Here is a 21587-nt window from a genome sequence, read left to right as displayed (position 1 = left end):
ATATATATATATATATATATATATATATATATATATATATATATAGATAGATAGATAGATAGATAGATAGATAGATAGATAGATAGATAGATAGAGAGAGAGAGAGAGAGAGAGAGAGAGTACACAAGGATTTGTTTAGGCAATTCCCCAATCGGCCTTGTTATGGGTACGCTTTTCCTGAATTCGAACTCGAATTGAGATAATGAAAATTAACCTTACTTTGCAAAAGTAGAATACAAGAGAAACATAGAAATACAACCCTACAAACCATATGTTTGATGTTGATTCTAACACTTTTTGTTCCCTTGATCTGAGATTGATCAAGTCACCCAACAATACCAATTTGATCACCATCTCACGCTACTCCTTTGCAAGAACCCTATATTCTTCAAAGGTTTCACTCGATCGAATCCAAATTGTGAATTGTTGTAACCCAAGATTTACCAATATGATCAACTGTCTCCTGCTACTCCTTTGCAAGAAACCCCCGTTCTTCAAAGCTTTCAATCGATCAGGTCCAAATTGCATAATCTTGTTAAAACCCTCCAAATCCCTAATTGATCTTGAAGGAAAACCCCAACTTGGTTTTCTTATTTGAAACCCTCAAAGATCTCAACCCAATTTACAATTCAACAACCTAAATTGGATGTTATCAACACTGATTTTAGATGGCACCCAAACAAAGAATGATTACATGTAGTTTGTTTGTGTCTATGCATAAAATGTATATATATATATATATATATATATATATATATATATATATATATATATATATATATATATATATATATATATATATATATATATATATATATATATATATATATATATATATATATATATATATATATATATATATATATATATATATATATATATATATATATACACACGTGTCCAAGTTGGAGGCAAAAGGAATGCAAAAGATTTGAAAAAATCATGAATTTTTGGAAAAATGCGCTGCATGCGTCGACCTATGTAAGTGATGTGTCGACACATTTGATGCATGTGTCGACCTGTATAGGTCATGTGTCGACACATACAATTGACAATCAAACATAAGCTACAGGCTTTAAAAATGACTTACATGTATCGACATGTAACTCATATTTGTCGACTCATAGAAAAAATTGTCTTCTATGTGTCAACCTGTAACACGTATGTGTCGACACATAGTTTGTTTTTCTCATAAAAACCTATTTTTAATGCATGAAACCTTTTCTACATTATTTCAAAATGTTTTTATGCTTCCTAATGCTAAGATGCACATTAAGACTCAGATGATATCATCCAATATACATAAACACTAAAGTATCCTAGTTTTGATATCATACAAAATACATCTAGCGGAAAGTTACACTCACATGATGATCATTCATTTTTGTAAACTGTTTTCTTTCTTATAAAAATGCCTATTTTCTTTCATCTGTTATGCTTTTTTTTTTACCATTTACTTGCTTATGTGTTCTTACTCTAATATATATTTTTTTCTTCTTCTGGGAATCACTATTTCATCTTGTAAAATTAAGAGCAATCTTTGCTTTCTTTGAGATTCAATGGATGAATTGGTTATGCAATTTCTTGGAAATTTGGTTCACTTATTTAGAAATAAAAAAAAACTACTCAAATAGTATCATTGCAACAAGGATAAAATAAATTCATTTTTTCCTTGATAAAAAGGAAGGGAGTACAAGAGCATTGGTTACATAATTTTGTCCAAATCTGAACAATATCCTTATGCAATACAAGATGTCTCCCAATCTATATCTCGATCCTTATTACCCTCATCAGAGTCAAAATAAACTATCTTCCTTGGCACCTTCTTATTCTTCTTCTACATTTTCTTCTTCTTCTTCTTCTTCTTCTTCTTCTTCTTCTTCTTTGCCTTCCTCACCCTAAGTGCATCTCTGACAGTGGTCAACCCAGATGGTTAGGCCTCTTCAGTTAACTGTTGTTGATGCTGCACCTAAGTGGCAGTCTTGTTCTCAACAGTGGTTTCTATTGAGACAATGCTCATAGTTTTATTAGAAGGAATACTCATGATCTTGGGAAATAAGAAGAGTTGGTTGAAGAAGTGGGAAATTAGTCTATTGAGTTATGCTTTTATAGAAGAGGTTGAGTGACTCTTACTTTTCTTATGAAAGTGGAAACATCTGGAGATTTAATGCTTGATACTCTGAGCTTTTTATTGCAATGATTACTTTTGATGGTTTCTATTTCTAAATGACGTGTGACCGTCTTGAGAAGCATAGAAACATTTCAACCAATCTAGTCGTTTCTCTCTGTTGGGAAGTACAAAAGTTGTTTTTGCTATTTTTTATTAGAATTTATTTTTCCCCACATATTTCATTCCTAAATATTTTCTCTCTCTTTATACTAAAATGATCTAGTCCACTTTTTGTTGATGACAAAAGGGGGAGAAAATCCATGGGAGTATTTAAGAGGATATAATTATTTTTGAATGCTTTTATTTACCTGAAACCTAATTATTTTGATATTGCTTTCATCTGAATATTATCTTATCAAAATAAGTTTAAGTAACTTGGATATGACTTAAGGGGAGCTTATAAAACTCAACCAATAGACTATTAGACTCAGGGAGAGCTTACAAACCTCAGACTTTGGTGTTATCAAACTAGTTAAACTAACCAACCATTTTTGTAAAATACATTTGTTTGTCATCATAAAAAAGGGGGAGATTGTTGGAATAGTATTTATTAATATCCATTGGGTTTTAATGATAACAAAGTACTTAAAGAATAAATGAGTATACTAACATATATTCAAGTGTGTAGGATCATAAGCTTAGTATTAAACTCTGAACAAACCCTGTTAAAAGCATACGTGGAGAAGCAAAATATCTCAGATTCTGATGACTCTGAAGGATCAAACTCTGAAAGAGATAATTCTGCCTCTGAATGTCCCGACTCTAATTATAATGTTCCAGCCTCTGGTGACAGCTCAAACTCTGAAGGTTAAAGGTGTCTTTGGTCCGTACTCTTTACCAAAAGCAGACTAATCTTGTCAAAGCGTTAGATTTATGGAGAGAGTCAACCAGGGTTTCATTTTGCAAGGCTTAATGAATGGTGATGTGACCTCATAAGTTTGTTCTACCTTTTGGTAGATACCTAGTACTCTAAAAGGTGTTATGAACAATGCCTTTATTCAATGGACAATATTTCTAACCAGATACATCCTCCAATGTCTCTCTTAGCATGCTTCTTCATGAAGTTAGCTCTTATGCTCAACCCTCCAATGACTCTTTCTTTACCTCTATAAAAGGAAACTGGAGATTTAGAGGAATGTTACAACAACACAATATCAGAACATCTTGAGCATAACTTTGAGATATTATTTATAACTGTTATTGCATAAGATCTTAAGATTTCTTATCTTTTTATACCTTAAAAATCTTAAGAGTTAAAAACCTTTATGGTTGTTCTACAACTACTATACTTATGATTATGTATCAAAGTATAGTTATTGTCTTTTCTACTAAACTGTTTGTTTAAAGTAGAGGAAGTTTCTTGCTAGTTTGCTTGAGAAAAAGAAGTCTTTTGTCTGTATGCTTGAGCAATGAAGTCTCTTTTTAGTGTGATTGAGCGAAAGTCTCTTGATAGGTTGCTTGCGTGGAAGTCTCTTTCTGGTTTTCTTGTGCAAAGTTATAATCAGGATTGATTATAGTGGAAATCTCTTGTAAAGGCAAAGGGACAGGACTACTCTTAGTTAAGGGGAGGAACCAGGACAAATCTTTGTGTTTATTTACTTATTGTTTTTTATACTTAATCTTTCTGTTGCCATTATCAACTCTAACATCATACTCTGAACTTTGTTCAGATTCTGAAGTTCTTCTTACCAGAAGCGAAACATTTTTGACATACACAATTCAACCCCCCTTCTTGTGTATTTTTCTTACCTTCAAGGATTTCTCCTAGGATATTCAGAAACTCCATAATACCTCGCTCGATGAGTTGGCGAAAGTGGCAGATACACGTGTGTTAAGGAGTCTCATGATTGGGTGGGTCCAACGGGAGAAACACATCCAATCTATAGAGGTCCTAGAGTCAAAACTTTCTAGGGATTAGGAAATCATCGTTCAAAGTGAAGAGGCGGTGAAATCTCTAGCACATGAAAAAAGCACCCTAAAGGCCCCACTAAATATGGCGTTGTTTGAGGCATAAGTTCACACTGCCATGGCCACTGGACTGAAAAGCTCTCAAAATGAAGCCATTGATTATTCCAAGAATCTTATAGAGTAGATATACACCATTAAAGATGACTTGATAGAGACTGTTGACCTGTATTTTGAGCAGGCTAAGGAACAAGTGGCCTTCCTTCATCCCAAAATAGACTTAAGTCGAATGAGCTTATTCAAAGTGGTTCGGGACATTCAGTTGGTAGACGATGAATATGTCTTGTCATTTGAGGAAATTGTGCCTAATGGGTCTCGGGTGGGCAACACTCTCTGCCTTGGTGACCCTTTAGATGACTAATGGTTGTAGGGTCTCAATCTTATTCTCCTGACGTTTTTGTAATTCACTGCCTACTTTTAGGTTTCTATTTAATATCAGAATTGTAACTTACTTATTGGTGTTACTTTTGAGGGTGTTTGTTTTCTAGAGGAGGGTATCCTTAAAGGACTATGATTACTGTGCCAACTCATCATAAAATAGTGAGCTTACTCGCCCAAAGGATGACAAGGATTCCTTCATGAGAATCCAGTATGTAATCGGCTTGAGGGGCAACAAGGATTTCTTCATGTGGATCCATTATCTAATTGCCTCAAGGATTGGTAAGGATTCATTGGTGAGAATCCAACTTGTAATCACCTCGATTGGTGGCAAGGATTCCTTCGTTAGGATCTATCATGTAATCGCCTCAATGGGCGGCAAGGATTCCTTCATGAGGATCCAACGTGTAATCTCCTTGAAGAGGGGGGGGGGCAAGGATTCTTCCATGCGGATCCAACATGTATTTTCCTTGAGGGGAAAAAGGATTCCTTTGTGAGGATTCAGCATGTAATTGCCTTGAGAGCAATTAGGATTCCTTCATGAGGATCTAGGATCTGATCGCCTCGAATGGCGACAAGGATTCCTTCGTGAGGATCTGATCAGTGCATTTTCATGAACATTCTTTCACTATTATGTTACGACGATTCTAGAGTGTCTTTTTTTATTTCTACTATTTTAGTGTGCTTCCTAAGCTTAGTTTATTTTTACTTTTATTTTAAATTTGTATTGTATTTTTTGAATAAACATTTATTTACACCTTCTATTTATGTAGGTTATAACTTGGGCTACAAGAATCAGATTAACATGTTCTAATATGTGTAGGAAAACTGGGAGGATAAGCTACAAGTTTCATGTTGAAGTCAAAAGCTGATTTAAAGTGAAGAAGGATCGAATAATTCGTTTTAGTTCCAAACTTAAAAAAATAATTAGTTTTGGGTTGGTTTTTATGTTTTTCGACCTGGTTAGGATTAGAACCTAAATTCCTTATTTTTGTTAACCTAAGTCAGCCGCAGCTATTGTTCACTCATCCCTTTTTCACTATTCACTAAAAGTAGCTTTGTACGGTTTCATGGAGAACTAATTCCAAAGGCAAATTATGTTGATTACGGATTCCATTGCACTTTGAAATTATAATAATTTCAATCTAACTTATATTTCATTCAATTTTATTGTGTGATTCTTGTAATGCTTAATTCGATTTCATAGAGTATATATAGTTGATTCGATAGATGTGTGTTCCTAATTTTAATCGCGTGTTAATTTAGATTCTTTGTTAGCTTCATCGAATCTTTAATCGTATCCACAATACAATAATCATGAATATAATTCTTATAGTATTGTTCACGCTTGTTGATTGGCATTATGATCGAATAGGAATAAAGAATCTGCTTGGAGCATCGAGGTTATAATAACCAATGATAAGTCGAAATCTAAATCAGTAGATTAACTGCTTTAGCTTATTCAGAATCAATTACTTTTTATTATTAACTTAATCGAAACCTAAAACCCCCTCTTTTTTACGATCATTTTGTTAAAAAACATTCAAGAGTCCTTGTGATACGACTCAAGTGTCACTTCCTAAAACTACAATTTTTAATTACTCGTTTTTGACTCTTGCGCGACAACGGATCAAGATCCAACAAGTAATCTCCTCGAAGGGAAAAAAGATTCCTTCATGAGGATCCAACATGTAATCGCCTTGAAGTGCGACAAGGATTCCTCCGTGAGGATCCAATATGTAATTGCCCCGAGGGGTGACCTTGATACCATTTTCTATCTTCGAGATAACCTGAACGCGAAACAACAATAATACAAACACTTACATAAGTTAGGTGAGGGTCTTGATAAAAACCAAGTGTCGGCATAACAACAAAAGAAAAGATTACCCCTACTAAAACATCATTTTCCATACAACTACGAGTAAAACTAGGATCCTACTTAAACACAAAGTGAACTAGAATAAATGAGGTTCATCGCTACGATTTTTGCTTCTTGGCGGTGATCCCTTTTCATCAGGTTTCACGTTTTCCTCCTCTGGGTATGCGAGGCCTTCATATGTGAGGTTGTTCCCCGGCGGCTTCTCCTTTAAGTCCAAGATGTTCACCTATAATATCCTAACTTTCTTCAACTTAAAGGTTTCCACACAACATTTTATAGAAATCTCTTGACCCCTATGTATGACGCCCACTCATCCACTAAGGAAGGGGTACTTCATACATAGATATAATATGGATATGGCAGCCCCTAGCCAGATTAAAGTTGGTTTCCCTATGATCATGTTATATGATTAAGGTGCATCAATGACCAAGTATATTACCTTGATCTTCTTAGCGTTTTCCTCTGTCCCAAAAACATTCTTCAACATTATGTACCCCTTTACATGCATTGGCTCGCTTGAGAATCCTACCAATGATCCTTGGAAGGGTTTAAGATCATCCAAGTCTAGGAGAAGACTCTCAAATGCGTTCTACTAGAGGATATCCCCATAGCTCATCTGATTGATTAGAACTCTCTTGATTTCCCATTTATTGCATAGAACCGAGATCACCATGGGGGATGTTGTTGTGAGGGTAAGTGGTGATTGCATCCTCCTCAGAAAAGGTTGTCTTTCCCCCCAAGCCGGTGGTTTCGCCTGTCTGGTGACCAATTGGAGATTGTCAACGGTCAGGACCAGACAAACATATCTTTTATGGGAGGACCTAGTTTCTCTGTCACAAACAAATCCTTTTGCAATGGTATTAAGCATGTGGTAGATTTTCTTATCACCCTCCTTCGCGCATGACTCCTTTCCCCAGCTGGTATAGGGGGTTTCATAACCTTCATGCCCTTGAGAACCCAACCTTGATGTCTCTCTAGTGGTGTTAAGTCTGTCATATTTCTTCAAAATCCCCTCTTTGATAAGGCGTTAAATCTCCTTCTTAAGTTGCAGGCAATCCTCGGTATGGTGACCCTTGACTTTGTGGAATTTTCACCAACCATTAGGCTTTGGTCCCATGATGTCCATATTCGATATTGACGGTTAAGGAATGTTGTGTGTAACACCCCGATATTTTATTTATATTATTTTAATTGAGTTTTGAAATGTTCTTGAGTTATTTAATCGTTTAATTATTTTACTTGAGTTTTCGAGTGCTTTATTTGATTTAATTGAAAATTTGGGGAATTATTGGATTTTAATAGAATTATTATAAGTTTTAATTAATTAAAAATAACAGAAATAATGAGATATTTGCTTTTGTAAGAAAAATAGAATTATAATATAATATGTTGAGCGATGATAAATATACCAAGAGTTGAAGGGATGTGGTGAAAATAATAAAACAAAATAGAATTATGCTTTATTTGTTTTAAGTAGAAAAAAATGGGAAAGAAAGTTTCAGTACGTGAAATTTGGAGAAAGGGGAGAAATTGAGTAGAAGAGATAAACCTAACTAGAAGAAGAACTTTGTAGCCAAGTTCCAACCTTTTTATGCTAATTGAGGTAGGGGGAATTATTTATATATGGGTGTATTTTGTAGGAATGATAGAGAGGAATCCTAACCCTCTTCCGTGTTCCTTTTCTCTTCCTCAATTGCAGAGATGTTAGACCTTAAGGTCATAGGCGGTTCTTGGGCCTGACCAGGCTGGGCACATGCCCATGCTCTGGCCCAATTGTTTTTGGATCTGAGGGTTAAAAAAAGGCAAAAAAACTTTCAAAAAAATAAATAAAGGAAGATAAAAAGGGGAAACAAACGGGAAAACATAAACATAAAGGGGAAGAAAGGGACATGCCGCTACGCCATCCACCTCCCTGTCTCCTCCTTCCATCGTGGTCACGCATCTACAGTCTCCACCACCATCCATCGCATCGCGCCACCACCTGTTTTTCACAGTATGTTGTATCATTCTCCCATATCCGTTGTCGTCGTGAGTTTTTCGTCTTCATCTTTTGGCTGCTGAATATTTGTTGTTTAGTGTGTTTGGAATTTGGAAATTATTGAAAATTTATGAAGATTCTTTGATCAATGTTACCATATCAATATTAGGTATGAAAAAACCTAGTAAACCTTTACTGGATGTTTCTCCGAATTTATATGATGTTTTTGAAGATGAGATGTTTGTTGAATTTATCTGAATGTTTCTCACAAAATTTTAGCTTTGAGTTTTAGCAATACACATTTTCATTAAGTGATGAGCTTATTGCTACTGGTTTAACCTCTTTTGTTCTTCCAAAAGATTCGATTTTTCAATCGAAACTGTTGTAGCGGTAAATTCGTGACCGTCAAGCTATGGATAAGCTTAACGTTAATAAAATCAAAGTCACCACCGCGCTTTTATTGTTTCCAAAGGAAAAAGGAAAAGTACGAACAAAACCCAAAGATAAGAAGTTTTCAAATCAAAACCAATAAAATGCCAGAGATTACAGGTAAGGGGGTTGGTTACACAGAGGGAAAGTGTTAGCATCCAAAGTATCCTAGGTACTCCTAGGGAAGCCTTTTTTATGTGTGCATGTGTTTTTGGTATAAAAGATGTTTGAGAAAAATAGAGTGTAGGGATGGAAAAAAAATTCATTAATTATATTTTTGTGTTTGACAATACCTTAGGACTTGTGCCTACATACCAATATAAAAATGAGGGATCAAAACCTCATAGTTTGTGGTAAAAATTTCAAAGTGATGAGTTGTTTTTAACAAAAGGTTAATAAGAAAGGCCCAAAAGACCCAAAAGTTTGAATGAAGTGGTTAGTTCTTTTTGTCTTTTTGAAATTTTAAGTCAATATGATTAAATTTATTTACAAGTTTGATTTAAAAAAAAGGTTTGAAAATTCCTTGGCATAAGGCCAAAGTTTCTAATCATTTAAACAGAGTCTAAGTTTGAAAACACAAGCAAAGAAAGTTTTTAAAAAGAGGGGGAGATTTTGAAATTTAAGAAGTGGGAGGAGATGAAGATACTAATCCTAAACATAAAATTAAAAGTTAAGAGTTGAAAAGATCTGGCCAACGGGATGCAATCCAACAGACAAGTATGTCATATGGAAACCCCACTTTCCCTTTGGACTTTGAATCAAGCAATAATCAACATGCAATTAGCAATATCCAACATCATGAAGATCAAGGCATCGAATAAAGATGGCCAAATCCAAACAAGCAAATCCCATAGCTAACAGTCTTCTTTGTCTTCTAATGTATCAGATGAAATACTCCTTGATCAACTCAGAAGAAAGCATCAAACACAAGATCAAAATGACAATTTGCATCAAGACAATGTAGCAGATGAGTTCAAATAAATCCCAAGACTTGCATCAGATGAAGGCTCAGTTCACAATAACTTGGTCTTAAAATGTTGGCATTGACCAAGTCCTTTTTGCATAGGGAATGTTGCCTAGTCCTAAGTCCAAATGTTCAGATCAAGTTCAACAGTCCCCCAAACATTTTTTTAGGGTTTTTCTTGTTTATTAAGTATTTTAAGGTCCTAAGACCACAAACAAAATCAAAATACACCAACAAATATATACAATCACCAAATATGGCTCAAATGAGCAAAGTAAAAATGGCATAAACATAAACAAGTTAAATGAAATGTAAATGGCAATGAATGATAAATCACTAGAAATTAAATTGTATAAAGTAAATGACTTGAAAGTAAAACAATATTGAATAAGAGTTAGTCAAATGTTAGTTAAGTGTTAGTGGTGTTTTACTTTTTAATTGATTAAGTCATTCTTTGGAGAACACTCAACCATCTATTCACAAGCATGAATCCTTGAACCAAGACATCTTCCATAGGAAGAAAAAAAAGGCAAAGTTTCCACATAATACCATGAAAGATGGGAGAATTACAATCTCACATACTAGAATGTTATGCCTTTAGGGTCAAATTTAGCTTTATGTTAAGCAATCGTAATTGGACTTATGTAGAAGTCACAACTATCTGAGGCCGGACAATAAAAATTTAGGTGTTAATGCATGTTAGAGATTTGGTATGATGAACCAAACTCCTAAAATATACCACACGCTAAAAGAAAAGATCAAAAGGGATGGATCTATCTCATCCATACTTGTATTGGCTCATTTGACACAAGGTCATTGATGGACCAATTAGCCTTAGGATATTTGAGATTTCATTGGTCAATGAAAGGAATGGGAAGAATAGGGATGAAGATGAAGAGTGAGAGAAACACAAATTGATCATGGGAGGAATTTTATCAAATTAAAATCATTCATTCATTTTGGGAGATGAGATATACATTTCATCAATCCCCTAAATCCAATGATTTTAATCCAACAAAAGTCAAATCAACCTTGACCAAGGCTCAAACAAATAGTCAAACATCACAAGACCATAAAAATGGCTCAACACAATTTTTACACAATTAATCAATTTAAAAATGCATTAAAATTCAATTTAATTTGGTCAAAACCTAAAATCTCTTCAAAACACAAAATAAATGGCCAGGAGATTTATCCTAGGTCAAACAAGGTTAAAGGACCTTAGGCAAAAAATGTCATGATTTTTGAAAAGTCATAAGTATTTTTAAACAATTAAAAATATACACAAAAACATTTAATTCATGAAAAATATCAAAATTAATCCAAAAAATATTTTTAATTCAGAAAATGAAAGAGGAAAATATTTAAAGATTTTCGCTGAAAGTCCCATATTTTTTGGATTAAAAATTAAATTATTATGAATTAAACAAAATAAAGCAATTAAATGAAAAATTAGAAAATACAAAAAACAAGGGTCATAAGATCTCCCTCATTAATTGAGGTGGCAGATCTGATGGTCACGTACGCGATATCCACCAAAGACCTGAGTCAAAGTGCCACACGCGTGGTAATTCAAACCAAAGGCTGAGATTAGATCCTTGGATCAAGATCAGATGGATGAGATGAAGCCAACTCATCACCGGAGCCCTAGCTCCTGTCATCTTCTCTGGTGATGAGCACCAGACTGGTCCAACCTCAACTCCATGACAAATGAAAAACAAAGACACTAATTTGAAGAGAAAATGCTCAGGAGCTCGAATATGGCCTCAATTTTCTCCAATCCCAAGTATATAAAAAGATACAGGGATTTGAATTTTGAGGATCATGAACTGGGTTGCTTCGATTTGACCTCAAAGCAACTCAATCTTCTTGCCTACATTGGTAGGACTTCATCCAACCAAAAATCACAAAGAATAGTGGAGAATTGAGGGAGAATCAAAGAGATGAAAATTCTAAAAAATTACCTTTGAGGGAGCTTCAACCTTGCTTGATCTTGACCATAATTGTGCTTGGCTTGATTTCAGAAGTTTGTAGGAAGTGATTAAGATCAGAAAATGGCTTGGACTCTTGGAGTTTCAATATCAAAACAGAATGAGATTTGAAGCTCGATTTTCAAATGAAAACCTTCAAGATTATCCTTTAATGGTGAGGGTTTGGATTGCATGTTCAACGCTTGGGCATGAGGTCCTTAATTCTGAGCATGAATGGTTGTATTTATAGCCAATGTGATTCATTTCCACACACTTCCAAATTTTGCCAAATTTAGCAATTTTCATTGCATGCTTGCATGGGCGTGTGATAGGCCCGTCAAGTGATGTATTCAGGTCCAACATTTCTTGAGAATCATGCTGAAATCATGTCATATGGCCATGCATTTGAGTTTGAAATATGAAGGTGAAAATCATCCAATTGGTCCCTTGAAAAGAACCCATGCGCAAATCCTTAATTCTTTGGCTAAATAAGGTGATCTTAGACTTTTTAGAAAGGTGAGATCAAAGGGAACAACTTTCATGTTGAACACTTTTTTATTTGAAGCTTGTATCATGATGAAGTTTGAGGTGGAAGTTTGGGAAATCAAACATATTTGAAAATTTTCTAAGTACCAAGTCAAATGTTCAATTCTTCCACCTAGAATAACTTTTGCTATGGACTTCAAATGGAAAAAGTTCCTTCATCAAAGTTGTATCTCTTTCAAACCTATTCAATTTGGTCACAAATTGACCTCATTTGGATTTTTCATTTGGATTTATTCATTTTAGAAGTTGAGGAAAATCACCTGTTCAATGGTAGTGGCCCAAAATGAACTATAATGTTTCCTCTTGGGATATGCATTTTCAAGTTGAATTTGAACTTATTCCAAACATAAAAATTTAAAAGGACATCTTGAATTTTATCTTGAAACTTTAATGTATTTCATCGCATAAAAATTGAGCAAGTTATGGTCTTTGGAAGTTGACCTTCTAACTAGGGTTCAAACAAAATGACCTATAATCTTTCACCATAAAAATGACTTTAAAAGATAAAATAGATCTTGACTCCAACATGAAAGTTGTTTGTAATGTCATTATGAGTAACTTTTCTCTTGGAAGCATTTTCATATGACAAAAATTGTAGGAGATAGGATCTAGGGAACCCCAGTTTTGACCAATTGACTTTCTATGGTCAACCACCATGAACCAACTTGCTAACTTGGCATTCTATTGATCTTTGGGACTCATGGAGGATTATATATATATATATATATATATATATATATATATATATAATATGATGTTATATGAAGTATACCTTGAAATATTTGATCAAATGTTGAATAAACTTGTTGAAGAAGTCACACAAGATACCCAGATGAATTAGGGCTTCCAAGGCAAAACAAGCTTCAAACTCTTGATGAGTTCTTGATCAAAATGATAGTTGAAGACCATAGGGATCCATACATGATGTCTAGAGTCATTGTAAACCATATCTTGATTAGTCTCCTTGCATTGAGGGTCTTAAACCCTAGATATGAGCTTGATGGAGCATGGGTGAACACACACACTACCTACAAAAGTAACAAACTATACATAGACATATTTTTAGCATTTTGGTTAGTAAATAATGAAAATAAAAGTATGATACAATAAAATATGCTTGGTGACCTCTCCCAATACAAACCCATGAATGAGGAGCAAGGAGGATACCAAGGTGTGATCCCAAAGCCAGTGCAAATGATGAGATAACATGAGGGATCTTAGGGTCAAAATTGGGGTCTTACAACTGTTCGTTGCAAGTTTTAATTTAGGAGTTTTCTTTATTTTATGTGTTTTGGTTTTATTGGTAGTCTTTATTTTCTGATGTTGTTTCTCAATTTGATTTTGAAACAAAGATGTTGTTTTGTGGTGATCACAACAATTGAACTAATCCTACCTTAGAATGTTGATTGTTTTTATGATAAATTTGAAAACTGTTTCCATTCCTAATTCATTGCTTCATTTTGAATTTCAAAATGAGGAGATTTTTAGTTGAATCAAAATCAGAACTAGAACCACTACCTAATATGTTTAATGAGTTAAACCCAAATGAGATTATGCGTGATCCAGGTCGTAGGAAACAAATTAATGAGTGTGCTCAAGTGAGGAGGGTATATATATTGATGGGTACAATGCAACCAGATTTTCCAAGCTTTCCTCGTACTCTATTTGGAAGTGTTAAAAGAGAATTTAGTAAATCATGGTATAAGAATTATACATGGTTAGAATACAGTGAGATCAACGATGCAACTTATTGTTTTTATTGCTTTCTCTTTAAGAAACCTAGGAGGGCCGAGCACTTAGGTTTCGAAGTCTTCACTAAAAGCGGATATAAGGATTGGAAGCATGTATCTCAAGGATTCAAAGATCAATTTGGTAGTCATAATAGTTTTCACAACTCATGTGTCAAGCACTAAGATGATTATAATAATCAAAGATAAAGTGTGGCAAGTAAGTTTGTTAAAGCAACCAAGGAATCAAAAGAATTGTATAAGATTCATTTGACTTGTTCTATAGATTGTTTAAGATATCTCATTGCACAAGGCATGGCTTTTTGTATCTGTCGCATCCGCGAAAAACAACCGGCGGGAAAAAGCAAAACAAACAGAGCCGCCACCGTGCGTTATTTATCCCAAAAGAGGGAAAGGAAACGCTCGAAGTAAACATGGAAAAGACATGGTCTCGCGACCAGAGAGATGGGATCGGGAGTCGGTTATGCGAAGGGAAGGTATTAGCACCCCTACGCATCTGTCGTACTCGACGGGATCCACGCTCAAAAGGATAGAAGAAAGGTTGCTAAACACTGCTCAAAAGAATGCACGCACACACTAGAATAGAACACAGATGGAAGAAGAGGGGAAAGGGCTCGCTAGGATATCGCATCCTATGCCTACGTATCTCATCTAGAATGAGAATCAGAGCTATCATAGTTCGGCTCACGCACGCCGAAACAAAACCAACACAGGAAATCGACTGCCAATCGCTGGACTTACGTCAGACTCCACACAAACAGGCAAACACGGAAACCAAATGCCAATCGCTGGACTTACATCAGACTCCGAACCAACAAAACACACAGGAAACCAACTGCCAATCACTGGACTTATATCGGACTCCAAACACACACAAAAGGGGTTAACCGGACGCTGAGTCATCAAAAAGCAACAAAAAAGTTGAACAAGCAAGCTAACAGGGAGTCTGGTACTCGAGCCTGCTAGCTGTCAAGCAAACACACACCAAAAAGGAAAAGGGTGCCCGGAGAGACCTCGCACGATCTCCTGCCTACGTACCTCATCTGGTATGAGGATCAGGGCGACGTAGTTCCCCTTAACAGGGAAAGAACTCCTAACCTAACCAGAGAGTGGGAAATGACAAACTAGAAGGGAGCCTGACTCGAGCCTAATAGTTATCATGTAAATTCACCATGGTCATAGGTTAAGGTTTCTATCTAACTTGCACAGGGAGCAAGCTATCTTAAACAACATAGGCAAACACAAGAGCAAGCATACACACAGTTAGCACACACTATATACAAACAAAGTGGGCTCACACAGGGTTAAGCTTTAGTCAAGGGGTCATGTCAACCTCGACAAACAAGCCACTGTAACAGGGTGATGTTAGCTCTTAACCCTAACATTGAGAGTTAGGGTGAAGCAGATGAAATGGGAAGTGAGGGTGAGACCTCACAGCTCTTATCCCTGGCCTGGGAGAGCTTGACTCAAATAGAAAGTGTGGGAGTTCAGAAAGTAGGAACTCTTCTCCACATATGACTGACACAACATGGATCTTGGGTTAATATCCACAATGCATCAACACAAGGTGTGAGCAAAGTGGATGACACACTGAATAGCAGGAGATGGATTGCACATCTCTTTTATCTGCCAATTGCCTTATCAAAGGACTTTCCCTGCTTGGCACAAAAATAAACATACACAAGCATTGCCTCTTAAGGAGGGCTTCAGACAGGTGCCTGCCCAAGTATCAGGACAGGTCTTCTAGACTACATGAAGTCAGAGAGTTATACCTCAGTGGTTAAGCAACCAAGCTAAGCAAAAGCAAGTTCAAAAGAACTCAAAGCAACTTATGTACCTGAAAAAAATCTACCCAATCAGTATACAAGTCAAACAAGCAATCAGACAGTCAATCACAATCAGACAGACAAGCAAGCAATGCAATAGTGAGCAAGGCACAAGCTAATGGGCACAACATAAATAACTTGGCATCAACCTACAAAGCAACTCAAAGTTAGTCAATATCAACCACTTAATCAACTCAAGAGAGTGAATCAATCCCATCATAGCAATGTGCTTCTTAACCTGAAATCAAAACTCAACTGTGAGTCACAAACCACTAGGTCAAGGCCTAGGGTCAAAGATGGAGAAATAATCCAAAACAGAACATGAAATTTGACATGAATCAACCTCAATCAATTAAGAACACAATCCAAAAGATCCCATATCAATATCATTCACCAAATTCATTTCATGAACCAAACATGGCAAGGTATGCAAGTTGTAACCACATTGTGACATCAGAATGAACAAATACACATTAATTCAAAAATGGTTCAAGTAATCTCAACAAAATTCATGAGTAAACAGAACACACAACATGATCATCACACAAAAAATTAGAGGTATTGGACAACATTAAGCATGGCAATCACATTGCATAAGTCAAGGTAAACACAATCAAGCACATATGTGACACAACTTGGCACACCAACTTAGCACAAGCATAAAACAGAAATGGTAATTGGTAAAAACCTCAAACCAAAGCCAAAACAACATTCAACATGTCTAGAATTAGTGTGCAAAATTTCACATCGATTGGGTAAAGAACAAGCATTTCATGATCAAACGAAAATCAATGCAATTCAAAAGCTCACATATGACCATCCAGAAAGAAAAATCTCAACCAAATCAGAAATCAATCCAAAAATTCCACCAAAAATCATGAGCAACCAAAACATCCATATCATGCATCATACAAAAAATCATGGCAATTGGAGATCATTTGGCATGGAAAATTCATCAATCAAGTTGAACATCACAAGGTGTGACACAAATTGTCACACCTAACTTAGAAAAATCACAAATCAGTAATGGCAATTGATAAAAATGCAAACTCAACACCAAAATGTCCAGCAAGATGTCTAGTTACAACATGCAAAATTTCATGAGCATTGGATAAACAACCAGCATTTCACAAAGGGTATGGCAAGGCAATGTTCAAAATGGACATATGTACATAAACCCTAGCACAAATGATTTTTCAGCCATGCACAATTTATGGAAAAATGTTCATAAAATTCTAGATAGAAAATGGGACATGATGCAAAAATCCTCATATTTTTTGGAGCAATTTTCCATTTGATATGAATTTTTAAAGATTGTAAATGAAAATGAAATAAAAAGAAATGAAATGAAAACAAGTAAATTGAATTAATTGAAATTTTTATTTAATTTTGAAATGAGGACTTTGGCGCCAGGGGCAAAACGCCCCATTTCATTTAAATTATGCCTGGCCAATCAGCACGCGCGCATGGGCGCTTCTCATGACCAATGGGATCAAAGCCCTAGCAAACACAAAAGAGAACGGTTTCGGGTGGTAAAAGGAATCAAAAAAACCGTGGCCAATTCTGAATCATCTTCTTCCTTACGCACGCCATGAACACACAGTGAAGCATTCAACATCACTCAAGAACAAATGTTCCAGTTCTTAAAATTAATCACATCATCATGTAGCACAAGCATCCTAGGTCAAGAATCAACTATTGGCTAAGCTTAAATCATCACATACAAAGAGAATCGAAGCCATGAACACTTGCACATGAAACTTTAAACTACCATAACTCAGTCAAACATGCATGGATTTCAATGATTCAAAGCTCAGCATAACAGGCATGAAGAGATCTACAATAACATCACAACAATTTCAAGAAATAAAGAGATCGAATCTGTGACCTCTTGAAGAGCAGCAGTGGAATTCGATGGATTTAAGCCTTGCAATGCTCGAACAGTCCTTCTATGATGCTTGTGAAGTGGATTGGAAGAGAAATTGAGGATTAATTGTGCACGATTTGGCCAGAACCTTGATTCACCATTGTTGCTCAATCTTGATGTATGCTTCAACCTTGCCACGATTCTCTTGAATTCTACCTCCAAACTTGTTCAATGATGCTTCAGAGTGACGAATCAAGCAATAAAATGTGATGTTATGTGAAGAAATTGAGAAAAATTTGGAGAGAAAGTGAGAGAGAATTTTGAGAATTCTAGATCTAGATCTGAAATTATGAGTTGTTAATCAAGAAAACAATTATGCTTTGTCTTATATACTCCCTCCTAATCATGTTTCTAATCAGGTTTAAGCATTTGGTAATGTGGATTAGCAAAAAAGAGTGTAAGTGCAAAATTAGCATTTTACCTCATGCATGGCAATTATGAATGAACAGTGCACGAAATGCATTTGAATTTCACTCAAAAGGTCATTTTGGAGCCAATGGAAGTGTTAGAATGATCAAATAATGCATCATTTTTAAACTTGAAAATTTCCCTCCAAAAATCAAGTGAAAATGCAAATGATTATGTGATGAGAATGCATGGCATGTGATGTATGTTTTGGAAAGTATAGGTCAAAATATGAACATTGCAAAAAGAACCACTCAATTTGGCCTTATGGTTTGAAAGTTATGCATGTTTGAAGTTCCATGTTCACTTGGTCAAGATTGATCCATATCTCTTCAACCACACATGAGAAATTGATGATCTTGGACTTTTTGGAAATGGGAGAGAAAGATCTACAACTTTCATGTTCAACAAAATTTCATTTGAAGCTTTCTTGATGATGTAATCTTGAGTTGAAAACCTTTTCATTTTTGGCAATTTTGAATTACAAGTCACTTTCTATTTTTGGAAAGTTTTGTCCTGACTTTAAATTCTTCATTGTTGATGTTTGAAATGTCAAATGAGACTTGTTTGAACATGAATGAAGTATTTCCAATCACTTCCCACCTCCAAATCCAACAATTGACCTGACAGTTGACTTTTGCAGTTGATAGATGACTTGGTCATGCACAGATGATTTTGAGCCTCAATCACTTGATGAAATGGCTCCAACATGAAACCCTAGCTTATACAAGCTCAACAAAACCACATGATGATCTCCATCTCAACAAAGACCCCATCTCCTTGCAGAACCCTGATTGGCATAATTCAACTGATTAGGGTTGACCAGAGGTCAAAACCCTAATCCCAAGGCACTTGATCAGGCACAATGAACCTCTTGGTGATGATAAGACCATGATGATGGTGATGTACCATTTCAACCAAAATAATGCTCAACCTCCTTGAGGAACCAAAACCCTAATTGAAGCACAAACCTCAGATGATTAGTGATCAATTCATGAGACCCTCAAGCTTGAATCTTTTAACCTCTTTATCTTCTGAGCAAAACTTAGGAGGATGACTGGCTCATTGTTTCCACATGATATGCAAAGATGTAATGCCTAATGTCCTACAAAATGAGATGCAATATGCTAAGCTAGTCCCAAGAGAGGAGGGCAAATTTTGAGGTGTTACAGTATCCAAGATGAATCCTCAGTTTCTCTAAATAAGGGCAATTTTAGAGAGATAATAGATTGAGTAAAATCTAAGAATGAACAAGTGAAAGATGCTTTTGACCGTGGTGGGAAAAATTGCACAATGACTTCCGATGACATTCAAAAGGAGCTTGCAACGTGTTATGCACATGAAGTTACCAAGGTGATTATGGAAGAGCTTGGTGATAGACAATTCTCTATGCTTATTGTTGAGTCACGTGATATATCCGTCAAAGAGCACATGGCGGCGATGTTGAGGTTAATAGTTGTATTTTCCAATTTCCATTTTTCATTACCTATTATTCTCTAAATGGAGGTAATTTTTAGGTTTGTGAACGACAACGAGAATGTTATGGAACAATTTATTACTCTACATCATGTCAAAGCTACGACATCTGAGTAATTAAAGAATTCTCTTTATGGTATACTTGATAAGTACACGTTATCTATTTCAAGGATACGAGGGCAAGGATATGATGGAGCTTTAAATATGAGAGGTGAATTTAATGGTTTGCAAAGAAAGATTCTAGATGAAAACCCTTATAATTTCTATGTTCATTGATATGCTCAGCGTTTGCAATTGGTTATTGTGTCTATTGCTACTAGTTTCTCATCTATTCATGATTTCTTTGAGTATATCTCCTTAATTGTGACCACAACAAATGCATCTTATAAGAGGAGGGATGCTTTGACGGAGGCACAACACCAAGATATTTTAAATAAACTTGAGAGTGGTGAGAAATCTAGAGGAATGGGCTTGCACCAATCATCTAATCTCACTAGACTCGGGGATACTATATGGGGTTCACATCATACTACATTTCTTCGTTTGGATCAAATGTGGTCCTCTGTGTTAATTGTGCTTAGTATGGTTGGTGAAGATGGACGCGGACCATCTCAAGCAGTGGGTTTGATAGAAAAAATGGAGAGCTTTCTCCAGATGTTGATAAGTATACTCGTCTTGCTGATATTTATCATGCATACTTTTATAATGATGACCATGGAACAATAAGGGATCAACTTCTTATGTTCTTCAAGTGAAAAGAAATGCTTCATTTTTCACTTGTGAAGATGTTCAAAGTTTGACTATGAAGATGGTTCAAACTGAGAAACATTTGGTATTTCCATTGGTTTACAAACTTATTGAGTTAGCTTTGATATTGCCAGTGTCGACAACATCCGTTGAAAAAGCTTTTTCAGCAATGAAAACTAACAAGTCTAAATTGCGCAATAAGATCAACGATGTGTGGTTCAATGACTTGATGGTATGTTACACTGAGCGGGAGATATTCAAGTCACTTGATGATATGATATTATTCGAACATTCACCGCAAAGAAGTCTCGGAAATGAGATTTTCCTCATGGTTTTATTTAACACGCTATTGTAAGGTTATGTTTCATCTCTTTTATTTTAAACTATACATTTGTTGACAAAATGACGAGTCTCTTTTATTTTGATTGATGACTATTTATATATTATATACAATGTGAATTTGCGATCTTTAAATTTTTCTCAGACTTTATAATTTTTCTGGCTCCACCAGTGCTTGAGGTGGTTGTGTAAACCCCTATAGATCAATGGTGACACTTTTAAAAAGACATTTGAAGTATGGTGCATTCAATACACGAATTTCCAAGAAACTAAAATGTTTCTTTTTTGCCCTGCCAAAGATGACCAACATAGTGATCGACATCTGAACCTGACATAACAAACCCTCACTTTACTACGCACGAGTAAGGACTTGGGGGACAATTGTTTTGGGTTAGTCATATCGACCCCAACCGACCACCGGAAAGAGACTACACTATCTTCAGAACCTCTCAGCACACGAGAATTATCATCCTGATAATTATAAAGGATCTCAATTGCAAGTACATCCAACAACTCTCCGCAATTCACTCATAACAAATAGAACGTTTGTTATTTCCCTCTATCTATAAATAGAGAAAACACCAAATTGAGATAACAAGTTTAAAATTCAATTTCACTTCACTCTTCTTTCTCACATACTGACTTGAACATTGAATTGTTAACCTTGCATGTCCCCCCACTCCACCGCATCAAAGGCTTTGGTCCACCGTCTCCACTGCTTCTCAGTTCCTTTTTGTTCCTGAACGAAACAAATATAATTTTTAATTTTATCTAGAAAAGTTTATCAATTTTTTGTAATTTTTAAATTAATAATAAAAAAATATTAAATATATTTATGGT

The 21587-nt window shown here is 35.4% G+C and overlaps 1 pseudogene; it reads left to right on the top strand.

Moving 5' to 3' along the window:
- The first annotated feature begins 13751 nt into the window (after nucleotides 1–13751).
- On the top strand, nucleotides 13752–20901 carry LOC127130932 (uncharacterized; annotated as a pseudogene).
- Nucleotides 20902–21587: the final 686 nt, after the last annotated feature.

The sequence above is a fragment of the Lathyrus oleraceus genome, chromosome 3 (assembly GCF_024323335.1).
Source record: "Lathyrus oleraceus cultivar Zhongwan6 chromosome 3, CAAS_Psat_ZW6_1.0, whole genome shotgun sequence".
Lineage (NCBI taxonomy): Eukaryota > Viridiplantae > Streptophyta > Magnoliopsida > Fabales > Fabaceae > Lathyrus > Lathyrus oleraceus.
Note: the sequence above shows the minus strand (reverse complement) of the source record. Positions and strands in the feature narration are given on the sequence as shown.